Source organism: Ranitomeya variabilis, chromosome 2, assembly GCF_051348905.1.
Source record: "Ranitomeya variabilis isolate aRanVar5 chromosome 2, aRanVar5.hap1, whole genome shotgun sequence".
NCBI classification, from domain to species: domain Eukaryota; kingdom Metazoa; phylum Chordata; class Amphibia; order Anura; family Dendrobatidae; genus Ranitomeya; species Ranitomeya variabilis.
Window position 1 is genome coordinate 780,247,545 of NC_135233.1, and position 4,863 is coordinate 780,252,407.

Below are 4,863 nucleotides of genomic sequence, written 5' to 3' on the forward strand. Positions count from 1 at the left end.
AGAGAGACCCTGCCAGAGACTGCTATGTGAGTACTGCCATCCAGCGTGTGTGTGTATGCCTGCCTTGCATGTATTTTATTTTTCAAACTGTGCTGGTATTTTTAATGGCTGTGCTGTGACGTGTGTGTGTGTGTGTGTGTGTGTGTGTGTGTGTGTGTGTGTGTATGCTGTGTGATGTGTGCCAGACCGCCTGCCTGCCTGCCTGCCTGACATGTTTTTTATTTTTCATACTGTGCTGGTATTTTTAATGGCTGTGCTGTGACGTGTGTGTGTGTGTGTGTGTTTGTAAATGCTGTGTGATGTGTTCTGCATTTTTTGGTGATTTTTCATACATTAACATACTGTACTGGTATTTCAAATAAAGAGCAGTGTAGCTCCTACTTTCCAACCAAAAAAAAAAGAAAAAAAAAATTTGGAATAAAAATTACACAAAACTGTCCGTAGTATGATTTCAAGATAAATTTAAAACTGGTCTACATTCAATAAAGGTGTTTGAGGTTCTATATCTAAATGCAGAATGCAAACCTTTGGTATACAAAATGTTATCTGGTTATAACTAGGGTAACCATAATTATCATTTTTGGGTATTGGTATTTTAACTTTGAATGAGGGATTTTTTTTTATGAGGTTGAAACTGTCTCTGAAAGAAAGAGCTGAAGATCCTGTGGTGACGTCATCACTATCATAGGGCTTTCAGCATTTATCAGCTCCGCCTAGTGATGTGTCGTTCGCGAACGAGCCGATACAAAGAGCCGGCTTCCTGCTGTGAACGATGGGAGCCGGCACACCAGTGAGAGCCACTAAAATTCCTGAATGGCTCTCACTGGGTGTAAAATCCCGGGCTTCGGGAGGCGTAACTCCGCCCACCTGAGCAAAACCCCGCCCACTCTTCAATTTAATTGGCTCTCTAAGAAGTGGGCGGAGTTTCTGCGGTAGGTGGGCGGAGTTTTGGACGCCTGAACAGGTACTCAATAGGGATCTAATACGATTTAAAAAGAGCCGGCTCTTTATGGTGAGCGGAGCCATGAGAGCCGGACCACCAAAAAGAGCCGGACTGCCCATCACTAGCTCCGCCTCCTGATCACATGACGATGACGTCACCACAGGTCCTTCAGCTCTCAGCAGCTCAGTCCTGGTTGTGTGCAGCTCGTGTTCTCTGTTATCAACCAGCAGCAGATTTCGGGTTCCTGCTGTTCTGGTGAGATGTGGAGAGAGGGGCAGAATGTGGAGATGGATGGGCAGAATGCGGAGTTGGATGGGGCAGAATGTGGAGACTGATGGGCAGAATGTGGAGATGGATGGGGCAGGATGTGGATTTGGGTGGAAAATATTTTGGCGGGGGGGCCCCATTTGGAAGTTCACACCGGGGCCCATAACTTTGTAGTTACGCCACTGTATAGTAGCTTAGAACTGTCTTTATACTTGCAGATTCTAGGGACCAAGGAACTAGGGACCAAGACGACGCAGGCAGACCCCCCAAAGTTTTGAAAACATGTAAGTATAAAGTTCCGAAAAGCTGCGTCTATCCTTTTGTATAATAGCTTAGAACTCTCTTTATACTTGCAGATTCTAGGGACCAAGACAGACTCAGGCAGAATGTCTTCATCTGAGAGCCATCCCTCACATCGTCAGCTACCTGAGGTTTTTTTTTTTTCTTCATAAAATTTTTTTGGGGTACATCTCTGGTAATGTTTTTGAACCCTATATGTATTTATTCTTTTTCACAGGAAGATGAAGCAGAGGAGCTTCATGAAGGAGACAGGCAGGGTGGAGAAATGAGAGGAGCGGGAGCGCATAGTGTAAGTTTTGCAGAGACAGATCCTCACATAAAACACACTACACTCAACACAAACATTCAGCACAGCACACACACAGTACATATGCCTCCATCCAAGCACATAATTTATTTATTATTTTTTTTTTTTTTATTAGTCTTCACAATCTGGGGCTCGACGTAGAGTTCCTCAGAGCACCTACCATAGCCGTCGGAATGCTAGGCGTGGCGGTCACTGAGGAGTAAGTTCCTTTTTTGGTTTGGTGTTTAGCAAACTGTAAAATTCATGTGTTATAATTAGTGTTGAGCATTCCGATACCGCAAGTATCGGGTATCGGCCGATACTTGCGGTATCGGAATTCCGATACCGGGATTCCGATACTTGCCGCGTATCGGATACCGGAATCGGAAGTTCTAAGATTCAAAAAGCAGAAATTCAGCCAATGAGATTGATTCCAAGTGTGGGCACATCCTGTTTAGCATGGAGGGCATGAAACTACTGGCAAGGCTGTGATTGGCTGGTGTAATGATGTCATGATGCAGTTTAAAAGTCGCTGGCGCCATTTTGCGATCACTCTGCTGTGAATTCAGTTAGTGACAGGACGCTGTTTGCTGACTGAGGGACAGTTTAGAGATAGCGATTTGCTTCTTTGTGCTTTCCAAAGGCTAATTTAGCAACCGCTGTGTTCACCTACTATTCACCTTGCTTTTGCCTTGTAGCGCTGTTTTCACAGCGATCTGCAGGGTCTGTGTGTGTGTGTGTGTGAGTGCAGCCCAGTCTCCAGTCTGAGTGCAGCCACATAGGCCATCCATAGTTGGTTGTATTCAGTTCAGGGAGGGTGGTTCATTGCCTCATACTGTTCCTTTTTTTTTTTTTTCCCAAGTAGTGTAGTCTGCTGCTAATTTATTCAAAAAAATCCTATTAGTGTCTTTCCACCCGTCTCCAGCTAATTTGTGGAAAAACACTACATAGGATAAAGTAGAGGAGGGTTTTTGGGCCTTGCAGCGCCGTTTACGGCTGTCTGCACGGTCTCCGTGTGACTGCAGCTCGCCCTGTAGTCTGTGAGCAGCCGTAGCCTGGTTGTCTCCAGCTCAGGGTTTTTCACTGCGTCATACCGCCAAATCAATTTTCTTTTTTTTCAAAGTAGTGTAGTCTGCTGCTAATTAATTTTAAAAAATCCTATTAGTGTCTTTCCACCCGTCTACAGCTAATTTGTGGAAAAACACTACATAGGATAAAGTAGAGGAGGGTTTTTGGGCCTTGCAGCGCCGTTTACGGCTGTCTGCACGGTCTCCGTGTGACTGCAGCTCGCCCTGTAATCTGTGAGCAGCTGTAGCCTGGTTGTCTCCAGCTCAGGGTTTTTCACTGCGTCATACCGCCAAATCAATTTTCTTTTTTTTCAAAGTAGTGTAGTCTGCTGCTAATTAATTTAAAAAAATCCTATTAGTGTCTTTCCACCCGTCTCCAGCTAATTTGTGGAAAAACACTACATAGGATAAAGTAGAGGAGGGTTTTTGGGCCTTGCAGCGCCGTTTACGGCTGTCTGCACGGTCTCCGTGTGACTGCAGCTCGCCCTGTAATCTGTGAGCAGCTATAGCCTGGTTGTCTCCAGCTCAGGGTTTTTCACTGCGTCATACTGCCAAATCAATTTTCTTTTTTTTCAAAGTAGTGTAGTCTGCTGCTAATTAATTTAAAAAAATCCTATTAGTGTCTTTCCACCCGTCTCCAGCTAATTTGTGGAAAAACACTACATAGGATAAAGTAGAGGAGGGTTTTTGGGCCTTGCAGCGCCGTTTACGGCTGTCTGCACGGTCTCCGTGTGACTGCAGCTCGCCCTGTAATCTGTGAGCAGCTGTAGCCTGGTTGTCTCCAGCTGAGGGTTTTTCACTGCGTCATACCGCCAAATCAATTTTCTTTTTTTTCCAAATAGTGTAGTCTGCTGCTAATTTATTCAAAAAAATCCTATTAGTGTCTTTCCACCCGTCTCCAGCTAATTTGTGGAAAAACACTACATAGGATAAAGTAGAGGAGGGTTTTTGGGCCTTGTAGCGCCGTTTACGTCTGTCTGCACGGTCTCCGTGTGACTGCAGCTCTATCTGTTGTCAGTTCAGCCCCCAAAAAATAAATAAATAATAAAGTTCACCAAACACACCAGTTACACCACTTTACATTTCTGTAGGCCACATTAGCTCATATTAAAGTCTAGTCCACACTTTAGATAATTAGTGCTTCTTATACCTGTTAGGAGGAGTTGCTCAGGAATAAGCACACAAATCCGTTAGTACTTTTCTGCTTATCTTTATCAGTCAACCAAGATGAAGAAGGCAGTGAGTAAGGCACGTGGGCGTGGGCGTGGGCGCGGAGCAGGGAGGGGACGTGGGGATTCTGTGCCTGCTGCGGGCACCGGTGACTCATCAGCACCCACTTTCACCAGGCAACAGTCGTTCATGCGAAGCTTTGTGTCCGAGCGCCGTACACCGCTGCTGCGTGAAGAACAAATTGAAGCTGTTGTCGGATGGATGGCAGCTAATGCATCAACTTCCATTAGTGCCACATCCTCTCAGACACAGAGCACTGGAGAGCAGCCATCTGTCTCTTCACCACCTGCCAAATTGCCCAGGCAGACAGAGAGCCCAGGACAGGAGCCGTCTCTACTTCTGTTCTCTGAATCTCTTGGCTTGGAAACAGGGGGCCAGCCAAGCAGCATTGGAGAAATGGAAGAAGAGGCAGGGTGCAGTGATGCCCAACAGCTTTTTCTGTCTTCCTCTGAAGAGGCGGGTGGGCCAGTGGCTCCGGTCACCACATCGCAGGCCGCATCAGCTGATGATGACACTCAGGTGCCACTTACTGGTGCGTGCTCTGCTGCTGAGACTACCCAGGAGGAGCAGTTGGGGGCAGAGGGTAGTGTAGATGATGAGGTCCTCGACCCATCTTGGCGTGAGGGACAGGAAGGTGGTGGGAGCAGCTCTGAGGAAGAGATTCCCCGTATGGCCCAAAGAGGGAGAGGGAGGGGGAAGACTGCGGATCCTGCAGCCTCCGCTTTGGCACCCGTTAGGAGCATGTCTCTTCCAAAAGCCAAAAAGGGCGC

At 46.6% G+C, this 4,863-nt stretch overlaps 1 long non-coding RNA gene across 1 annotated transcript; it reads left to right on the top strand.

The window, feature by feature from the left end:
* Window positions 1-1,105: 1,105 nt before the first annotated feature.
* Window positions 1,106-1,998, top strand: LOC143809914 (uncharacterized). The gene is made up of 3 exons (XR_013222529.1): window positions 1,106-1,198; window positions 1,429-1,494; window positions 1,567-1,998. It is a non-coding gene; the product is annotated as an uncharacterized LOC143809914 (long non-coding RNA).
* The last annotated feature ends 2,865 nt before the right edge of the window (window positions 1,999-4,863 follow it).